General features: G+C 43.2%; 1 long non-coding RNA gene across 1 annotated transcript; it reads left to right on the plus strand.

The window, feature by feature from the left end:
• The first annotated feature begins 5924 nt into the window (after positions 1 to 5924).
• On the plus strand, positions 5925 to 8775 carry LOC125555684. Its single transcript, XR_007304812.1, has 3 exons — positions 5925 to 6547; positions 7622 to 7681; positions 8470 to 8775. It is a non-coding gene; the product is annotated as an uncharacterized LOC125555684 (long non-coding RNA).
• The last annotated feature ends 15005 nt before the right edge of the window (positions 8776 to 23780 follow it).

Here is a 23780-nt window from a genome sequence, read left to right on the forward strand (position 1 = left end):
GACAACCCCTCATTTGCGTCGGGTTGCAAGTATTTGTTCTTTGTGTTCAGGTACCTAGTGTTTCTTGGTTCTCCTACTGGATTGATACCTTGGTTTCATAACTGAGGGAAATACCTATCGTAGTTGTGTTGCATCATCCCTTCCTCTTTGGGAAAATACCGACGTAGTTCAAGCCACATCACAGCTCCTCGATCCAGCGAGCGATGGTGAAGTAGTAGCTCGAGTCCTCTGGCACCACGACGGTGTGGTGGTAGTGGTGGTGGTGGTGGAATCTTAGCGGAGCTTCACTGGGTACTATGGAGAGGAAGAGGGCTATGAGGGAGAGGAAGGGCCACGCCGTTGCAGTACTTGGATGCGGCTTCCCTCTCTCTACCCCTCTATATATAGGGGGGAAGGCGGTTCGAAGGGGCACCAGCGGCCACAAGGGGAAAACCTAGATGGGTTTGGGCGCCTCCCCCACGAGGATTGGCCCCCAAGGCAAAGGGGTGGGCAGCCCTAGGGGCACCCCACCTCCTCTGGCTACGTGGGATGGGGTGAGGGGGTGCGCACAACCCCTTAGTGGGCTGGTGTGCCCCCTAGCCATGGCCCATGAGGCCCCCTCAACACTAGTCATGGGCCCTCGAAACCCCTTTCGGTCATCTTGGCTATAACCCGGTGCCCCTGGAACACTTCCAGAATCTGATACCCTTCGTCCTACATAAAAATCTTCACCTTCAGACCATTTCGGAGTCCCTCATAACATCCGGGATCTCATCCGGGACTCCGAACAACCTTTGGTAACCACCATAATTACTCAATATACTTATATCGTCACCAAACATTAAGTGTGTAGATGATAACCCACAAGTATAGGTGATCGCAACAGTTTTCAACGGTAGAGTATTCAACCCAAATTTATTGATTCGACACAAGGGGAGCCAAAGAATATTCTCGAGTATTAGCATCTGAGTTGTCAATTCAACAACACCTAAAAGACATAATATCTGCAGCAAATTAGTATGGAAGTAACAGTAACGGTGGCAATAGTAACAGTAGCAGTTTTGTAGCAATCGTAACAGTGGCAACGGAAAAGTAACAAAGAAAAGAACAATATGGGAAAAGCTCGTAGGCAATGGATCCATGATGGATAATTATGTCGGATGGCATTCATCATCAAAGGTTTTAACATAGGGTGACACAGAACTAGCTCTAGTTCATCAATGTAATGTAGGCATGTATTTCGAATATAGTCATACGTGCTTATGGAAAAGAACTTGCATGACATCTTTTTGCCTACCCTCCCATGGTATCGGGGTCCTATTGGATACTAACGGATGTTAAGGCCTCCTTTTAATACATGAACTCCTCAAACTATGGTGATCACCGGGAGTGGTCCCGACTATTGTCACTCCGAGATTACCGGATCATAACACGTAGTAGGTGACTATAACTTGCAATGTCGGATCAAGAACACAAATATATTCATGAAAACATAATAGGTTCAGATCTGAAATCATGGCACTCGGGCCCTAGTGACAAGCATTAGGCATAGCAAAGTCATAGCAACATCAATCTCAGAACATAGTGGATACTAGGGATCAAACCCTAACAAAACTAACTCGATTACATGGTAAATCTCATCCAACCCATCCTGGTCCAGCAAGCCTACGATGGAATTACTCACGAACGGCGGTGAGCATCATGGAATTGGTGATGGAGGATGGTTGATGATGATGATGATGGCGATGGATTCCCCTCTCCGGAGCCCCAAACGGACTCCAGATCTGCCCTCCTGAGGAAGAACAGGGCTTGGCGGCGGCTCTGTATCGTAAAACGTGATGAATCCTTCTCTCTATTTTTTCTCCCCGAAAGAGAATATATGGAGTTGGAGTTGAGGTCGGTGGAGGTCTAGGGGGCCCACAAGGTTGGAGGGTGCACCCCACGGGGGTGGGCGTGTCTCCACCCTTGTGGCTAGGGTGTGGGACCCCTGTGCTGATTCTTTCGCCAATACTTTTTATTAATTCCAAAAATAATATCCGTTGATTTTCAGGTCATTCCAAGAACTTTTTATTCTACACAAAAATAACACCATGGCAATTGTGCTCAAAACAGCGTCATTCCGGGATAGTTCCATACAAATCATGCAAGATCATGGTTAAAAATGAATCTCTATGCTAAGTATATGAAAGATATTGTTACAAATAAAAGAAAGATATCGGAAGCTGAAATTTCCACCATGCTTGCTGTTGGGGAACGCAGTAATTTCAAAATTTTCCTACGCACACGCAAGATCATGCTGATGCATAACAACGAGAGGGGAAGAGTGTTGTCCACTTACCCTCATAAACCCTAAGCAGAAGCGTTATGACAACGCGGTTGATGTAGTCATATGTCTTCTCGATCGACCGATCCTAGTACCGAAAGTACACACCTCTGTGATCTGCACACGTTCGGCTCGGTGACGTCCCACGAACTCACACTACAAAAATATGTCAACTAGTGACCTTCTGTCAGTGACCCTGGAAGAATTGGTCATATATCTACGACCATTTGAGAACAATTGGTCAACAGCTGCTCGGGGGGCTTCAAACCCTCAACTATGTCGACCATTTTGGCCATAAAGGTCGTAATTTCCTTATACGAAATGGTCATAAAGCAAAAAGCACTAATCTTCTGCCTTATTTCTAGCTGATCATGACCAATATAGATGGTCATAACCTTGTAAGTTGTGGTGGATTGCTATGACTAGGCGCCACCTCATCAGTTTTGCCTATGTGTCATGTCAATGTGTAAATTTTTGCCCTAGGTTGTGAAGCAACCTATATTTTTTTATTCCCAAAATTCCCAAAACAATTGGGTAGTCTTTATTATCCAAATCATTGCCTCATGACAATATTCAACTCCATTTGCCTGGTAAATCTTCCTCGGCAAATTTCCAAAGTTTTTGTTCAACTCGAACTATTGTGAAGGAAGTACTAGCTCGGCATATCCTAATGAGCTGGATTTTTGCCACATCTTCTATATTCCCAAATCATTGCTCTCCACAAAATTTAAGCCCCATCTAACAATACATGTGAGTGTGGCTTCAACAGTCATATTTATGTCCAGTGTGGTATGTTACACAGCAAGTGACACCTAGGCTCCTCCATTTGAGCTGAAAATTTTCCAAGATAGTGTCCTTAGTAGATGATCATCCTCGACCAAAACTCAAGCCCATTGTCCATGTGCATTTCTCGTACCACTAATCAAACACTTGGGTGCTAATTCATGTTTGAGCATTGTTCGGTCTCCTCGTGAGATTCTTTAATTGTTATTTACTTCCAAGCATCTACCTGGGGAGTGCCAAACCTATTAGACATGCCTAGGCTTCCCAGAACGCATGGCAACGCCATGGTCTCGCGGTGACCACGCGGCGGGCATGCGAGTCTACGCGCTTTGGAGTTGGGGCCCTGGGCCACCGTCCAAACCTCAACGTATCACTACCAAACCATGTATTTATGCTTAAATAGATACTTACGTACCTAGAAATGATTTTTGGAAAAAATAAATAGCAAACTATGAGGCAACTACAATTCAAAATTGACCCCCTTCCTACTAAATCGGCGGAAATTTGTCTTTTTCACCAGAGATGGATCAAAGCTTCTGACACCCAACCATTTTGTCAATTGTGCATTAAATATGGACTAGTATTTTAGAAAATTGATTTGGTCCAATTTTGCAACAAATATATAGTAGGTCCTTCACAAAAAAACTCATTTTAGGCACTCGGAAAATGGAAAATGAGTTTTCCGTGCAAAGAAAATGAAAACTCCCTTAGGCAACATTGTTTGGAATCCCAAGATGCACCCTTGTCCACAATATGAGATCATTTGAACAAACTATGACATGAATGTGGCCATAAGATAGATCATTTGGCTTGAAAGCCATGAATCTTCACGCATGATAGCTCATTTCTGATAACCTTTTTTAAATAATTGTCATATTACAAGTTTATTATTTTTCCTGGAAACTTGGTCACATATGATGACACAATGCGAAGGTTTTCCAATTATTTGATTTTTTTAATTTTTTATGCCCGTTTCAAAATGCGGTCAAAACGGCGGGCTTGACCGTTCGTAGATAATGGTTGAATGTTGGAAAATTTTGATGTTTCCCTGATTAAATAGATACTTATGTACTGAGAAATGATTTTTGGAAAAAAATAGCAAACTATGAGGCAGCTACAGTTCAAATTTGACCCGCTTCCTACTGAATCGGCGGAAATTTGTCTTTTTCACCAGAGATGGATCAAAGCTTTTGACACCCAACCATTTTATCAATTGTGCATTAAATATGGCCTAGTATTTTAGAAAATTGTTTTGGTCCAATTTTGCAACAAATATATGGTAGGTCCTTCACAAAAAAACTCATTTCAGGCACTCGGAAAATGGAAAATGAATTTTCCGTGCAAAGAAAATGAAAACTCCCTTAGGCAACATTGTTTGGAATTCCAAGATGCACCCTTGTGCACAATATGAGATCATTTGAACAAACTATGCCATGAATGTGGCCATAAGATTGATCATTTGGCTTGAAAGCCATGAATCTTCACGCATGATACATCATTTCTGATAACACTTTTTTAAAATAATTTTCGTATTACAAGTTCATTATTTTTCCTGGAAGCTTGGTCACATATGATGACACAATGCGAAGGTTTTCCAATTTTTGAGTTTTTTTTGAAGTTTTTATGCCCGTTTCAAAATGCGGTCAAAACGGCGGGCTTGACCGTTCCTAGCTAATGGTTGAATCTTGGAAATTTTTTGATGTTTCTATGATTAAATAGATACTTATGTACCTAGAAATGATTTTTGGAAAAATAGATAGCAAACTATGAGGCAACTATAGTTCAAATTTGACCCGATTCCTACTGAATTGGCGGAAATTTGTCTTTTTCACTAGAGATGGATCAAAGCTTTTGACACCAAACCATTTTGTCAATTTTGCATTAAATATGGCCTAGTATTTTATAAAATTGATTTGGTCCAATTTTGCAACAAATATATGGTAGGTCCTTCACAAAAAAACTCATTTCGGGCACTCGGAAAATGGAAAATGAATTTTCCGTTCAAAGAAAATGAAAACTCCCTTAGGCAACATTGTTTGGAATTCCAAGATGCAATCTTGTGCGCAATATCAGATCATTTGAACAAACTATGCCATGAATGTGGCCATAAGATTGATCATTTGGCTTGAAAGCCATGAATCTTCACGCATGATGACTCAATGTGAAGGTTTTCCAATTTTTTGATTTTTTTGAATTTTTTATGCCTGTTTCAAAATGCGCTCAAAACGGCGGGCTTGAGTGTTCCTAGCTAATGGTTGAATCTTGGAATTTTTTTGATGTTTCTCTGATTAAATAGATACTTATGTACCTAGAAATGATTTTTGGAAAAAATAAATAGCAAACTATGAGTCATCTACAGTTCAAATTTGACCCGCTTCGTACTAAATCGGCGGAAATTTGTCTTTTTCACGAGAGGTAGATCGAAACTTTTAACACCCAACCATTTGGTTAATTGTGCAATATATATGGCCTATAATTTTATAAAAAATATTTGGTCCAAATTTGCAACAAATATTTGCTAGGTCCTTCATAAAAAACCCTCATATTGGACACTCAAAAATTAGGAAAATGGATTTTTTGTGCAAAGTAAATGAAAGCTCTATTTGGCAATATTATTTGTCAATCCAATATGCACACTTATACAAAATACGAGATCACTTTCACAAGCTATGCCTTTGTTATGTTTAGAAAAATCAGAGTGGATTGGATGGACCAATGAGATGTGAGAAACCGCCTTCACGCAGATCACCAAATTGGACTCAATCTGAGCCATCCATGGCGCACCCATCCAACTACAGAGGTTCTCCCGAGAAAAAAACCCTAACTCACCACCCAACCACTGGCCCACTCTCTCCCCCTCCCCTCGACCCCCCATATCCCACCTCCTCCTCGCTCTCTCTCGATCCCCTGCAGTTCCAGCCGCCGCTCGCCTCCATCCTCTCCCCAACCCCGGTCGGCCTCCACTCCACTCCACCGCAGGCGCCAACCCAACCACCGCTGCCCTCTTTGCCTCCTCTCCTAACACCCAAGAACAAGAGAGGGGGAGAGAGCCGATAGCCAGATCCACTCACCAAGTCCCTCTCCGTCGCCGCCATCTAGATCTAGGCCGGACGATTCCGGCGGCACGCAGCACACTCATGTGCTCACCTCGCGCCTCGCTCGATCCCGTAGTCCTCCTCCGTCTCCTCACCTAATGACTAATCTCCACCTCGGTTGGATCTCGGTCGCGTGGTTGGTGCAGGATCCGCGTCGGCTGGTGGCGACGGAAACACGTGGCGCACCGGGTGGACAACGACTCCGGCGTCCGGTGTCGGCAAGTCCAACGTCCTCTCCAGCTTCACCTGCAACGCATTCTACCTCGAGTCCAAGTCCACCATCGGTGTCGAGTTTGCCAGCTGGACCCTCCTCGTGAGTACTCACCACCATTGACAGGCCGGCATCCAGGTCGAGCACAGCATCCAGGTTCGTCATACCCCATCTCCCGCCTCTCGCCCCTTCTCATGTCAACTCATATGCGGTTGCTCGAATGTGTTGATTGGTTGGAGAAGGTTTCCCGTCGTGGATCTTCTCTGGTTTGGAATATTTAGTCTGTAATTTATGCGTGATTTGAGCTGTGATGGGATTACTTGGTTACCTTTCCGTGTAGGTCTAGTTGTTTTCAAGCGAGGATGCGGCAATTAGTGTTCGATCCGCGTGACCCTTCTGAATTGGTCAGGAACATCAACTGTTTGTAGTCCCTAATTTAAGCCTCCGACCTGTGATGTTTAGTCATTTCATTTTGTATTTTAGATCTGATATGCAATTGGAATCCTAGGATCGTACTTTTCAGGAGAAATGAATACAACTTCTGCACTAGTTTAGTTGCCACTTTTGTGTGAAATCTCAGATCTACTTAGGCCATTATCATGCTTTCCATTGTCAGTTTTGATGTGTTCTGAAATTATTATCTGCATCCAACTAAACACCTCATTGTTCCCTGCTGTAGCCTGATGGCCAGACGAACTATGTTTTGGCATAGTTTTGTTCACGTGTATAATAAGCATCCTGAATGCTCATTTCGCAATGTATTAATAACACTTCTAGTTTTGTTCACGTGTATTCAGATTAACACACTTGGTTATTAAACTACACAATGCTCATCATGTTGGCTACTTCTTGATGTTCTCCGCATAACTATAGGCTGCCATGTCTTTTCCACTTTTCTTTTCTCTTTCTGTAATGCTATCTTGAAGGTAACCCTATAGTTTGTTGGCTGTTGCAACCCAGCGGCGGCGCTTTCATTTTAACGCATGTACTAGTGTGCTAAAACTTGCAAAAGACACAAATCTTGAGCTTTCTTTATCGGCTTGTTGCTGCTGCTCCTTGTGTACAATGATTGATGTTACTCTAGTTAGTGTTGTAGAGGAAGAAAGAGGATGTATTTATATTACTTTCTTCTGCTGCTTATATATAAACATGTATGTATGTTTACTTTATTTCTTCTTTGTGTCTCCAATCCCCTCCTAATGAATATTTTTCTTCGATTTGGATTAGCAGGCTCGTCCATGGACTAGATTTTCAAGTATAGCCCCATCCATTGCGTCGACCTGGAGTCAGGTATGTACTCATCTTGTTGAACAAATGGGACAGATGCTTCATGGCCTAATGCTTGATGCTTGATGCATGTATCATATTTGTTCATTGGTAAATATGTAAATCATGGCTGGTCTGATGCTTCATGGCCTCATGTTTGCTTCAGTGGTAGCACATTCAGATGTATTAATTAATTTTATACATGTTCGCGAATTTGGACGACGATAACAAACTGTAATCACGAATACTTGTCTAAAAACTTGAACAACCATCTTGTTTAATTTGGTGATGTTCCTCCATGCTAAGAGCTAATCTTCTGCACTATTATTTAGTTTTCATCACCGGTTTTGATTTCGCTGAAATTATATTTTCTTTTGCATCCTTATAGTCTATTAGTTCTCATTCTAGCTCTAAATGTTGTTTGCGGCATCACCATCAAGTACGCCATCAAAGTAATTCACCACTCCACCATCAACTTTGCTTTGCTCTACATGCTCTCCTTAGTTTTGCTCTTTGCTGGAAAGCACAAAGAAAATTGAAGCTATATAGATGATTTGATCTGAAGAGGGTCAAAGAGAAAATGCCCACATGTTTACTGCCTTATTATGTTCTACTTGAGTTGACATTATTTATGTCCAAACCTAGGTTTATACTCTTTGCTTGTCGTCATCACTCATCAGTTGGGCTGTTTACTTAATGTATTTGTTGTCCGATTTGCTCCATCATATTTCCTGATGTACTTCTACATATATATGTTGGTTGTAATCTGCTTGAACGATCAATGTACTTGATATTCCATTCTGTTCTTGTAGGTGAATGGAGCTTGTGTTGTTGGTAGAACTTCGTTGATGACTTCTTCCTATGTTGAAGAGCATGTTCCGTGGTATCCAAGAGTAGATAGATTTACACTGGTAGAGCATTTTATTTATCGATCATAATGTTTGTGATTGTGTGGAATATTGTATGGTTATCTACGTGAAGTTTGAAGTTCCTAGGCATGCAATATTTGATGGTTAAACTGGTTGTTGTGATGTGAACCAGTGTATGGAGTCTCACATGTTTTGTCTGTACAGAATATATTGTAATAAACCTATTTTGGTTGTTATTTGAAGATTTTCATATTCTTATCTTCTTTCTATTTGATATATACTGCTTAAAAGTAATTTTGATCCACTCCCAGGAAAAAATCTGACAATTGGGACCCATCTAAAAACTGGAGATGACAAAAAAGCTGGAAATTAAAATGAAATGGACCTCAAAAGGTCATGCCCTATAAAATAAAAAGGCCAAATCGTTGGGCTAGGCCCATGTAGACAGAGAAAATTAACAGAAAAATATACAGTAAAAGGTTGTATTAATGGGCTCAGCCCATATAAACACCGAATTGGACCGGGCTAATTCTTATCCACGTCAGCTTGCCACGCTGGATCCTACGTGGCCTGGGGAGACTGCTAGTGACCAAAAATTTGGTCGAAGAACCAACGACCTTTTACATATCACATAGAAGGTCGATAATTTTAGTTTACGACCGCTAGCTTTTGACCATCTGTTTTTGGCCACAAAAAGGTCACAAATGAAAAACAATGACCTTTTAATGACCAATAGTGATGGTCGCAAGTTGACATATTTCTTATAGTGTCACGATCTAGCAGAGTGTCGAGGGAGAGCTTCGTCCGCACGATGGCGTGATGATGGTGATGATGATGCTACCGGAACAGGGCTTCGCCTAAGCACCGCTACGATATGACTGAGGTGGATTATAGTGCAGGGGGCACTGTACACAGCTAAGAGATCAATGATCAACTTGTGTGTCTATGGGGTGCCCCTTGGCCACGTATATAAAGGATGGAGGGAGGAGGAGGCCAGCCCTCATAGGGCGCGTCCAAAGTGTGTTGTCCTACTAGGACTCCCTAGTCCTAGTAGGATTCCACCTCCTACTTGGAATAGGAAAAAGGGAAGGGAGAAGGAGAAGGAAGGAAGGGGGCGCCCCTTTCCCTAGTCCAATTCGGACCGGTCCATGGGGAAGGGTGCGGCCACCCTTGAGGCCTTTCTCTCCTTTCCCATATGGCTCATTAAGGCCCAATATGAATTTACGTAACTCTCCGGTACTCCGAAAAATACCCGAATCACTCGGAACCTTTCCGATGTCCCAATATAGCCTTCCAATATATCGAACTTTACGTCTCGACCATTTCGAGACTCCTCGTCATGTCCTCGATCTCATCCGGACTCTGAACAAACTTCAGTCATCAAATCACATAACTCATAATACAAATCGTCATAGAACGTTGAGCATGCGGACCCTACGGGTTCGAGAACTATGTAGACATGACCGAGACACCTCTCCGGTCAATAAAAAATAGCGGAACCTGGATGCTCATATTGGGTCCTACATATTCTACGAAGATATTTATCAATCAAACCGCATAACAACATACGTTTTTCCCTCTGTCATCGGTATGTTACTTGCACGAGATTCGATCATCGGTATCTCAATACCTAGTTCAATCTCATCACCCGCAAGTCTCTTTACTCGTTCCGTAATGCATCATCCCGCAACTAACTCATTAGTCACAATACTTGCGAGGCCTAGAGTGATGTGCATTATCGAGACGGCCCAGAGATACCTCTCCGATACACAGAGTGACAAATCCTAATCTAGATCTATGCCAACTCAACAAACACCATCGGATACACCTGTAGATCATCTTTATAATCACCCAGTTACGTTGTGACGTTTGATAGCACACAAGGTGTTCCTCCGGTATTCGGGAGTTGCATAATCTCATAGTCGGAGGAACATGTATAAGTCATGAAGAAAGCAGTAGCAATAAAACTGAACGGTCATTATGCTAAGCTAACGGATGGGTCTTGTCCATCACATCATTCTATAATGATGTGATCCCTGTCATCAAATGACAACACATGTCCATGGCTAGGAAGCTTAACCATCTTTGATTAATGAGCTAGTCAAGTAGAGGCATACTAGGGACACTATGTTTGTCTATGTATTCACACATGTACTGAGTTTCCGGTTAATATAATTCTAGCATGAATAATAAACATTTATCATGATATAAGGAAATATAAATAACTACTTTATTATTGCCTCTAGGGCATATTTCCTTCAGTCTCCCACTTGCAGTAGAGTCAATAATCTAGTTCACATCGTCATGTGATTTAACACCAATAGTTCAGATCTTTATGTGATTAGTTCACGGCTCCATGTGACTAACACCCAAAGGGTTTACTATAGTCAATAATCTAGTTCACATCTCTATGTGATTAACACCCAAAGAGTGATCATGTTTTTCTTGTGAGAGAAATTTAGTCAACGAGTTTGCCACATTCAGAGCCGTATGTATTTTGCAAATTTTCTATGTCTACAATGCTTTGCACGGAGCTACTCTAGCTAATTGCTCCCACTTTCAATATGTATCTATATCGATACTTAGAGTCATCTAGATCGATGTCAAAGCTTGCATTGACGTAACTCTTTACGATGAACTCTTTCTCACCTCCATAACTGAGAAACATTTCCTTACTCGACTAAGGATATTTTTTACCGCTGTCCAGTGATCCACTCCTGGATTATTGTACCCTCTTGCCAAACTTATGGTGAAGTACACAATAGGTCTGGTACATAGCATAGCATACTTTATAGAACCTATGACTAAGGCATAGGGAATGAATTTTCATTCTCTTTCTATTTTCTGCTGTGGTCGGGTTTTGAGTCTTTACTCAACTTCACACCTTACAACACAGGTAAGAACTCCTTCTTTGACTTTTCCATTTCGAACTACTTCAAAATCTTGTCAAAGTATGTACTCATTGAAAATATATCAAGCGTCTTGATCTATCTCTATAGATCTTGATGCTCAATATGTAAGTAGCTTCATCGAGGTCTTTCATTGAAAAACTCTTTTCAAACACTCCTTTATGCTTTCCAGAAAATTCTACATTATTTCCGATCAACAATATGCCATTCACATATACATATCAGAAATGTTGTAGTGCTCCCACTCACTTTCTTGTAAATATAGGCTTCACCGCAAGTCTATATGAAACCATATGCTTTGATAACTTTATCAAAGTATATATTACAACTCTGAGATGCTTGCACCAGTCCATAGATGGATCGTTGGAGCTTGCACACTTTGTTAGCACCTTTAGGATTGACAAAACCTTCTTGTTGCATCATATACAACTCTTCTTTAAGAAATCCATTAGGGAATGCTGTTTTGACATCCATTTGCCAGATTTCATAAAATGTGGCAATTGCTAACATGATTCGGAGAGACTTAAGCATCGCTACGAGTGAAAAAATCTCATCGTAGTCAACATCTTGAACTTGTCAAAAACCTTTTGCGACAATTCGAGCTTTGTAGAAATTAACACTACTATCAGTGTCCGTCTTCCTCTTGAAAATCCATTTATTCTTAATGGCTCACCCATCAACGGGCAAGTCAATCAAAATCCATACTTTGTTCTAATACATGGATCTCATCTCACATTTCATGGCTTCAAGCCATTTCACATAATTTGTGATCATCATCACTTCCTCATAGTTCGTAGGTTCGTCATGGTCAAGTAACATGATTACCGTACCACTCTAGTGCGGAACGTATTCTGGTTGACCTAAGAGGTTCGGTAGTAACTTGATCTGAAGTTTCATGATCATCATCATTAACTTCCTCACTAATTGGTGTAGGAATCACTAGAACTGATTTCTGTGATGAACTACTTTCAAATTCGGGAGAAGCTACAATTACCTCATCAAGTTTTACATTCCTCCCAATCACTTCTTTCGAGAGAAACTTCTTCTCTAGAAAGGATCCATTCTTAGCAACGAATATCTTGCCTTTGGATCTGTGATAGAAGGTGTACCCAACAGTTTCCTTTGGGTATCCTATGAAGACGCATTTCTCCGATTTGGGTTCGAGCTTATCAAGTTGAAAGTTTTTCACATAAGCATCATAGCCCCAAACTTTAAGAAACGACATCTTAGGTTTCTTGCTAAACCACAGTTCATATGGTGTCGTCTCAATGGATTTAGATGGTGCCCTATTTAACATGAATGCAATTGTCTCTAATGCATAACCCCAAAACGATAATGATAAATCGGTAAGAGACATCATAGATTGCACCATATCTAATAAAGTACGGTTATGGCGTTCAGGCACACCATTTTGCTGTGATGTTCCAGGTGGCGTGAGTTGCGAAACTATTCCGCATTATTTCAAATGAACACCAAACTCGTAACTCAAATATTCTCCTCCACGAGTAGATCGCAGAAACTTTATTCTCTTGTTACGATGATTTTCCACTTCACTCTGAAATTCTTTGAACTTTTCAAATGTTTCAGACTTATGTTTCATCAAGTAGATATACCAATATCTGCTCAAATCATCTGTGAATATTAGAAAATAACGATACCCGCCGCGAGCCTCCACACTCATCGGATTGCATACATCAGTATGTATTATTTCCAATAAGTCAGTTGCTTGCTCCATTGTTCCAGAGAATGGAGTTTTAGTCATCTTGCCCAGGAGGCATGGTTCGCAAGCATCAAATGATTCATAATCAAGTGATTCCAAAAGCCCATCAGCATGAAGTTTCTTTATGAGCTTTACACCAATATGACCTAAACGGTAGTGCCACATATAAGTTGCACTATCATTATTAACTTTGCATCTTTTGGCTTCAATATTATGAATACGTGTATTACTATGATCGAGATTCAATAAACCATTCACCTTGGGTGTATGACCTCAGAAGGTTTTATTCATGTAAACGGAATAACAATTATCCTTGACTTAAATGAATAACCATATTGCAATAAACATGATCCAATCATATTATGCTCTACACAAACACCAAATAACATTTATTTTAGGTTCAACACTAATCCCGAAGGTAAAGGAGTGTGCGATGGTGATCTTATCAACTTGGAATCACTTCCAACTCACATCATCACCTCGCCCTTAACTAGTCTCTATTTATTTTCCAACTCTTGTTTCGAGTTACTACTATTAGCAACTGAACCAGTATCAAATACTGAGGGGTTTCTATAAACACTAGTAAAGTACACATCAATAACATGCATATCAAATATACCTTTGTTCACTTTACCATCCTTCTTATCCGCCAAGTATCTACGGCAGTTCCACTTCCAGTGACCATTTCATTTGTAGTAAAAGCACTCAGTTTCAGGATTGGGTCTAGCTTTGGGATTCTTCATGGGAGTGGCAACTTGCTTGCCTTTCTTCTTGAATTTCCCTTTCTTTCCCTTACCCTTTTACTTGAAATTAGTGGTCTTGTCAACCATCAACATTTGATGCTTTTCTTGATTTCTACCTTCGTCGATTTCAGCATCACGAAGAGCTTGGGAATCATTTTCGTCATCCCTTGCATATTATAGTTCATCACGAAGTTCCAGTAACTTGGTGACAGTGACTAGAGAACTCTGTCAATCACTATTTTATCTGGAAGATTAACTCCCAATTGATTCAAGTGACTGTAGTACACAAACAATCTAAGTACATGCTCACTGGTTGAGCTATTCTCCTCCATCTTGTATGCAAAGTACTTGTCAGAGGTCTCATACCTCTCGACTCAGGCATGAGTCTGAAATACCAATTTAACTCTTAGAACATCTTATATGCTTCGTGGCGTTCAAAACATTTTTGAAGTCCTGGTTCTAAGCCGTAAGCATGGTGCACTAAACTATCAAGTAGTTATCATACCGAGCTTGCCAAACGTTCATAATGTCTGCATCTGCTCCTATAATAGGTCTGTCCCCTAGCGGTGCATCAATGACATAATTCTTTTGTGCAGCAATGAGGACAATCCTCACATCACGGACCCGGTCCGCATCATTGCTACTATCATATTTCAACATAGTTTTTCTCTAGGAACATATCAAAACTAAAGGGGGAGCTACATCACAAGCTATTGATCTACAACATAGTTATGCAAATACTATCAGGACTAAGTTCATGATAAATTAAAGTTCCATTAATCATATTACATAAGAACTCCCACTTAGATAGACATCCCTCTAGTCATCTAAATGATCACGTGATCCAAATCAAGTAAACCATGTCTGATCATCAAGTGAGATGGAGTAGTTTTCAATGGTGAACATCACTATGTTGATCATATTTACTATATGATTCACGCTCGACCTGTCGGTCTCCAGTGTTCTGAGGCCATATATGCATATTCTAGGCTCGTCAAGTTTAACCCGAGTAATCTGCGTGTGCAAAACTGGCTTGCACCCGTTGTATGTGAACGTAGAGTTATCACACCCGATCATCACGTGGTGTCTCGGCATGACGAACTGTCACAATGGTGCATACTCAGGGAGAACACTTATACCTTGAAATTTAGTGAGAGATCATCTTATAATGCTACCGCCGAACTAAGAAAAATAAGATACATAAAGGATAAACATCACATGCAATCAAAATATGTGACATGATATGGCCATCATCATCTTGTGCCTTTCATGTCCATCTCCAAAACAACGTCATGATCTCTATCTTCACCGGCATGACACCATGATCTCCATCATCTTGATCTCTATCAACATGTCGTCACATGGTCATCTCGCCAACTATTGCTTTTGCAACTATTGCTATCGCATAGCGATAATGTAAAGCAATTATATGGCGCTTGCATCTTATGCAATAAAGAGACAACCATAAGGCTTCTGCCAGTTGCCGATAACTTTAACAAACATGATCATCTCATACAACAATTTATATCTGATCACGTCTTGACCATATCACATCACAACATGCCCTGTAAAAACAAGTGAGACGTCCTATACTTTGTTGTTGCAAGTTTTACGTGGCTGCTACGGGCTACGCATCAAAAACCACAACATAGTATAGTGATTGCTTTTTTATCTTCAGAAAGAACCCTATTCATTGAAACCGATTCAACTAAAGTTGGAAAAACACACACCCACTAGCCACTTGTGTGCGCAGCACGTCGGTAGAACCAGACTCACGTAAGTGTACGCGTAATATCGGTCTGAGCCGCTTCATCCAAAAATGCCGCTGAATCAAGAATCAACTAGTGACGGCGAGCAATATGTATATACCCACGCCCACAACTCCTTTGTGTTCTACTCGTGCATATAACATCTACGCATAGACCTAGCTCGGATGCCACTGTTGGGGAATGCAGCAATTTCAAAAATGTCCTACGCACACGCAAGATCATGGTGATGCCTAGCAACGAGAGGGGAAGAGTGTTGTCCACGTACCCTCGTATAACGTAAGCGGAAGCGTTATGACAATGCGGTTCATGTAGTCCTACGTCCTCATGATCGACCTATCCTAGTACCGAAAGTACGGCACCTCCACGATCTGCACACGTTCGGCTCGGTGATGTCCCATGAACTCACGATCCAGCAGAGTGTCGAGGGAGAGCTTCGTCAGCACGATGACGTGATGACGATGATGATGATGCTACCGGAGTAGGGCTTCGCCTAAGCACCGCTACGATATGACCAAGGTGGATTATAGTGGAGGGGAACACCGTGTTGGAAATATGCCCTAGAGGCAATAATAAAAGGATTATTATTATATTTCCTTGTTCATGATAATTGTCTTTTATTCATACTATAATTGTGTTATCCGGAAATCGTAATACATGTGTGAATACATAGACACCAACATGTCCCTAGTAAGCCTCTAGTTGACTAGCTCATTGATCAACAGATAGTCATGGTTTCCTGACTATGGACATTGGATGTCATTGATAACGAGATCACATCATTAGGAGAATGATGTGATGGACAAGACCCAATCCTAAACATAGCACAAGATCGTATAGTTCGTTTGCTAGAGTTTTTCCAATGTCAAGTATCTTTTCCTTAGACCATGAGATCGTGTAACTCCCGGATACCGTAGGAGTGCTTTGGGTGTACCAAACGTCACAACGTAACTGGGTGACTATAAAGGTATACTACGGGTATCTCCGAAAGTGTCTGTTGGGTTGACACAGATCAAGACTGGGATTTGTCACTCCGTATGACGGAGAGGTATCTCTGGGCCCACTCGGTAATGCATCATCATAATGAGCTCAAAGTGACCAAGTGTCTGGTCACGGGATCATGCATTACGGTACGAGTAAAGTGACTTGCCGGTAACGAGATTGAACGAGGTATTGGGATATCGACAATCGAATCTCGGGCAAGTAACATACCGATTGACAAAGGGAATTGAATACGGGGTTGCTTGAATCCTCAACATTGTGGTTCATCCGATGAGATCATCGAGGAGTATGTGGGAGCCAACATGGGTATCCAGATCCCGCTGTTGGTTATTGACCGGAGAGCCATCTCGGTCATGTCTACATGTCTCCCGAACCCGTAGGGTCTGCACACATAAGGTTCGGTGAAGCTAGGGTTGTAGAGATATGAATATGCAGGAACCCGAAAGTTGTTCGGAGTCCCGAATGAGATCCCGGACGTCACGAGGAGTTCCGGAATGGTCCGTAGGTGAAGAATTATATATAGGAAGTGCAGTTTCGGCCATCGGGAGAGTTTCGGGAGTCACCCGTATTGTACCGGGACCACCGGATGGGTCCCGGGGGTCCATCGGGTGGGACCACCCATCCCAGAGGGCCCCATGGGCCGAAGTGGGGAGGGGAACCAGACCATAGTGGGCTGGTGCGCCCCCCCTTGGCCCACCCCCTGCGCCTAGGGTTGGAAACTCTAGGGTGGGGGGGGGCGCCCCACTTGCCTTGGGGGCCACTCCACCCTTGGCCGCCGCCCCCCCTAGGAGATCCCATCTCCTAGGGCCGGCGCCCCCCCTTGGGGAGCCTATATAAAGGGGGGGGGAGGGAGGGGCAGCCACACCCTTGACTCTTGGCACCTCCCTCTCCCCTGCTACACCTCTCCCTCTTGCAGAAGAATGGCGAAGCCCTGCTGCGGTGACTGCTGCATCCACCACCACGCCGTCGTGCTGGTGGATCTTCATCAACCTCTCCTCCCCCCTTGCTGGATCAGGAAGGAAGAGATGTCACGCTGACCGTACGTGTGTTGAACGCGGAGGTTCCGTCCGTTCGGCGCTAGGATCTCCGGTGATTTGGATCACGTCGAGTATGACTTCCTCATCCCCTTTCTTTGAACGCTTCCGCGCGTGATCTACAAAGGTATGTAGATGCAATCCGATCACTCGTTGCTAGATGAACTCATAGATGGATCTTGCCGAAACCGTAGGAAAATTTTTGTTTTCTGCAATGTTCCCCAACACACCGCACACGGCTAAGAGATCCATGATCAACTTGTGTGTCTCTGGCGTGCCCCCAGGCCATGTATATAAAGGATGGAGAGAGGAGGAGGCTGGCCCTCATAGGGCACGTCCAAAGTGTGGAGTCCTACTAGGACTCCCTAGTCCTAGTAGGATTCGACCTCCTACTTGGAATAGGAAAAAGGGAAGGGGGAAGGAGAAGGAAGGAAGGGGGCGCCCCTTGCCCTAGTCCAATTCGGACCAGTCCATGGGGAACCAGACATGTGGTGCGGAGTACATGGCAGCCTCAAAGGCAGCGCATGAAGCAATTTGGGTGAAGGAGTTCATCACCGACCTAGGAGTCATACCCAATGTGCCGGGGCCGATCAAACTATTCTGTGACAACACTGGGGCTATTGCACTTGCCAAGGAGCCCAGGTTTCACAAGAAGACCAGGCACATCAAGCGTCGCTTCAACTCCAATCGTGAAAATGTTCAAGATGGAGACACAGATATTTGTAAAGTACATACGGACCTGAATGTAGCAGATCCGTTGACTAAACCTCTCCCTAGAGCAAAACATGATCAACACCAGAATTCCATGGGTGTTCGATTCATCACAATGTCACTAGATTATTGACTCTAGTGCAAGTGGGAGACTGTTGGAAATATGCCCTAGAGGCAATAATCAAAAGGATTATTAATATATTTCCTTGTTCATGATAATTGTCTTTTATTCATGCTATAATTGTGTTATCCGGAAATCGTAATACATGTGTGAATACATAGACACCAACATATCCCTAGTAAGCCTCTAGTTGACTAGCTCGTTGATCAACAGATAGTCATGGTTTCCTGACTATGGACATTGGATGTCATTGATAACGAGATCACATCATTAGAAGAATGATGTGATGGACAAGACCCAATCCTAAACATAGCACAAGATCGTATAGTTCGTTCGCTAGAGTTTTTCCAATATCAAGTATCTTTTCCTTAGACCATGAGATCGTGTAACTCCAGGATACCCTAGGAGTGCTTTGGGTGTACCAAACGTCACAACGTAACTGGGTGACTATAAAGGTATACTACGGGTATCTCCGAAAGTGTCTGTTGGGTTGACACGGATCAAGACTGGGATTTGTCACTTCGTATGACGGAGAGGTATCTCTGGGCCCACTCGGTAATGCATCATCATAATGAGCTCAAAGTGACCAAGTGTCTGGTCATGGGATCATGCATTACGGTACGAGTAAAGTGGAGTAAAGTGACTTGCCGGTAACGAGATTGAACGAGGTATTGGGATACCGACGATCGAATCTCGGGCAAGTAACATACCGATTGACAAAGGGAATTGTATACAGGGTTGCTTGAATCCTCGACATCGTGGTTCATCCGATGAGATCATCGAGGAGCATGTGGGAGCCAACATGGGTATCCAGATCCCGCTGTTGGTTATTGACCGGAGAGCCATCTCGGTCATGTCTACATGTCTCCCGAACCCGTAGGGTCTACACACTTAAGGTTCGGTGACGCTAGGGTTGTAGAGATATGATATGCAGTAACCCGAAAGTTGTTCGGAGTCCCGGATGAGATCCCGGACGTCACGAGGAGTTCCGGAATGGTCCGGAGGTGAAGAATTATATATAGGAAGTGCAGTTTCGGCCATCGGGAGAGTTTCGGGGGTCACCGGTATTGTACCGGGACCACTGAGGTCCCGGGGGTCCACCGGGTGGGACCACCCATCCGGAGGGCCCCATGGGCTGAAGTGTGGGAGGGGAACCAGCCCATAGTGGGCTGGTGCGCCCCCTTGGCCCACCCCCTGCGCCTAGGGTTGGAAACCCTAGGGTGGGGGGGCCCCACTTGCCTTGGGGGCCACTCCACCCTTGGCCGCCGCCCCCCCTAGGAGATCCCATCTCCTAGGGCCGGCGCCCCCCCTTGGGGAGCCTATATAAAGGGGGGGAGGGAGGGGCAGCCGCACCCTTGACTCTTGGCGCCTCCCTCTCCCCTGCTACACCTCTCCCTCTCGCAGAAGAACGGCGAAGCCCTACTGCGGTGACTGCTGCATCCACCACCACGCCGTCGTGCTGCTGGATCTTCATCAACCTCTCCTTCCCCTTGCTGGATCAAGAAGGAGGAGACGTCACGCTGACCGTACGTGTGTTGAACACGGAGGTGCCGTCCGTTCGGCGCTAGGATCTCCTGGTGATTTGGATCACGTCGAGTACGACTTCCTCATCCCCGTTCTTTGAACGCTTCCGCGCGTGATCTACAAAGGTATGTAGATGCAATCCGATCACTCGTTGCTAGATGAACTCATAGATGGATCTTGGTGAAACCGTAGGAAAATTTTTGTTTTCTGCAACGTTCCCCAACAGCCAACAGTGGTATCAGAGCTAGGTCTATGCGTAGTTCTCTTTGCACGAGTAGAACACAATTTGTTGTGGCCAAAATGTTGTCAACTTTCTTGCCGCTACTAGTCTTATTTTGCTTTAGCAGTATTGTGGGATGAAGCGGCCCGGACCAACCTTACACGTACGCTTACGTGAGGCCGGTTCCACCGACTGACATGCACTAGTTGCATAAGGTGGCTGGCAGGTGTCTGTCTCTCCCACTTTAGTTGGAGCGGATTCAATGAAAAGGGTCCTTATGAAGGGTAAATAGAAGTTGACAAATCACGTTGTGATTTTCATGTAGGTAAGAAAACGTTCTTGCTAGAACCCTATTGCAACCACATAAAACTTGCAACAACAATTAGAGGACGTCTAACTTGTTTTTGCAGCAAGTGTTTTGTGATGTGATATGGCCAAAGTTGTGATGAATGATGAATGATATATATGTGATGTATGAGATGTTCATGCTATTGTAATAGGAATCACGACTTGCATGTCGATGAGTATGACAACCGGCAGGAGCCATAGGAGTTGTCTTTATTTTTTGTATGACCTGCGTGTCGTTGAGAAACGCCATGTAAATTACTTTACTTTATTGCTAAACATGTTAGCCATAGTAGTAGAAGTAATAGTTGGCGAGCAACTTCATGGAGACACGATGATGGAGATCATGATGATGGAGATCCTGGTGTCATGCCGGTGACAAGATGATCATGGAGCCCCAAGATGGAGATCAAAGGAGCTATGTGATATTGGCCATATCATGTCACGATTATTATTTTATTGCATGTGATGTTTATCATGTTCTTGCATCTTGTTTACTTAGAGCGATGGTAGTAAATAAGATGATCCCTCATAATAATTTCAAGAAAGTGTTCCCCCTAACTGTGCGCTGATGCGACAGTTTGTTGTTTCGAAGCACCACGTGATGATCGGGTGTGATAGATTCCAACGTTCACATACAATGGGTGTAAGACAGATTTACACATGCAAACACTTAGGTTGACTTGACGAGCCTAGCATGTACAGACATGGCCTCGGAACACAAAAGACCGAAAGGTCGAGCATGAGTCGTATAGAAGATACGGTCAACATGAAGATGTTCACCGATGTTGACTAGTCCGTCTCACGTGATGATCGAACACGGCCTAGTTAACTTGGATCATGTTATACTTAGATGACTGGAGGGATGTCTATCTGAGTGGGAGTTCATTAAATAGATGAACTTAATTATTATGAACTTAGTCTAAAATATTTACAATATGTCTTGTAGATCAAATGGCCAACGTTGTCCTCAACTTCAACGCGTTCCTAGACAAAACCAAGCTGTAAGACGATGGCAGCAATTATACGGACTGGGTCCGGAACCTGAGGATCATCCTCATAGCTGCAAAGAAAGATTATGTCCTAGAAGCACCGCTAGGTGAGGCACCTGTTCTCCCTGCGGAACAAGATGTTATGAACGCTTGGCAGACACGTGCTGATGATTACTCCCTCGTTGAGTGCGGCATGCTTTACAGCTTAGAACCGGGGCTCCTAAAGCGTTTTGAGAGACACGGAGCATATGAGATGTTCGAAGAGCTGAAAATGGTTTTTCAAGCTCATGCCCGGGTCGAGAGATATGAAGTCTCCGACAAGTTCTTCAGCTGTAAGATGGAGGAAAATAGTTCTGTCAGTGAGCACATACTCACTATGTCAGGGTTACATAACCGCTTGACTCAGCTGGGAGTTAATCTCCCGGATGACGCGGTCATTGATAGAATCCTTCAGTCGCTTCCACCGAGCTACAAGAGCTTTGTGATGAACTTCAATATGCAGGGGATGGAAAAGACCATTCCTGAAGTATTTGCAATGCTGAAATCAGCAGAGGTAGAAGTCAAAAAGGAACATCAAGTGTTGATGGTGAATAAAACCACTAAGTTCAAGAAAGGCAAGGGTAAGAAGAACTTCAAGAAGGACGGCAAGGGAGTTGCCGCGCCCGGAAAGCAAGCTGTCAGGAAGAAGCCAAAGAATGGACCCAAGCCCGAGACTGAGTGCTTTTATTGCAAGGAAAGTGGTCACTGGAAGCGGAACTGCCCCAAATACTTAGCGGACAAGAAGGCCCGCAAAACGAAAGGTATATGTGATATACATGTAATTGATGTGTACCATACCAGTACTCGTAGTACCTCCTGGGTATTTGATACCGGTGCAGTTGCTCACATTTTTAACTCAAAGCAGGAGCTACGGAATAAGAGGAGACTGGCGAAGGACGAAGTGACGATGCACGTTGGGAATGGTTCCAAGGTCGATGTGATCGCCGTCGGCACGCTACCTCTACATTTACCTACGGGATTAGTTTTAAACCTCAATAATTGTTATATAGTGCCAGTTTTGAGCATGAACATTGTATCAGGATCTCGTTTAATTTGAGATGGCTACTCATTTAAATCCGAGAATAATGGTTGTTCTATTTATATGAGAGATATGTTTTATGGTCATGCTCCGATGGTGAATGGTTTATTCTTAATGAATCTCGAGCGTAATGCTACACATATTCATAGTGTGAATACCAAAAGATGTAAGGTTGATAATGATAGTCCCACATACTTGTGGCACTGCCGCCTTGGTCACATAGGTGTCAAACGCATGAAGAAGCTCCATGCAGATGGACTTTTAGAGTCTCTTGATTACGAATCATTTGACACGTGCGAACCATGCCTCATGGGTAAAATGACCAAGACTCCGTTCTCAGGAACAATGGAGCGAGCAACCAACTTATTGGAAATCATACGTACTGATGTGTGCGGTCCAATGAGTGTTGAGGCTCGCGGTGGCTATCGTTATGTTCTCACCCTCACTGATGACTTGAGTAGATATGGGTATGTCTACTTAATGAAACACAAGTCTGAGACCTTTGAAAGGTTCAAGGAATTTCAGAGTGAGGTTGAGAATCAACGTGACAGGAAAATCAAGTTCTTGTGATCAGATCGTGGGGGAGAATACTTGAGTCACGAATTGGCACACACTTAAGAAAATGTGGAATAGTTTCACAACTCACGCCGCCTGGAACACCTCAGCGTAATGGTGTGTCCGAACGTCGTAATCGCACTCTATTAGATATGGTGCGATCTATGATGCCTCTTACCGATTTACGGCTATCATTTTGGGGCTATGCTTTAGAGACTGCCACATTCACTTTAAATAGGTCTCCGTCGAAATCCGTTGAGATGACACCGTATGAATTATGGTTTGGGAAGAAACCTAAGCTGTCATTTCTAAAAGTTTGGGGATGCGATGCTTATGTCAAGAAACTTCAACCTGAAAAGCTCGAACCCAAGTCGGAAAAATGCGTCTTCATAGGATACCCTATAGAAACTATTGGGTATACCTTCTACCTCAGATCCGAAGGCAAGATCTTTGTTGCCAAGAATGGATCCTTTCTAGAGAAAGAGTTTCTCTCGAAAGAAGTAAGTGGGAGGAAAGTAGAACTTGATGAAGTAT

The sequence above is a fragment of the Triticum urartu genome, chromosome 5, assembly GCF_003073215.2.
Source record: "Triticum urartu cultivar G1812 chromosome 5, Tu2.1, whole genome shotgun sequence".
NCBI lineage: Eukaryota > Viridiplantae > Streptophyta > Magnoliopsida > Poales > Poaceae > Triticum > Triticum urartu.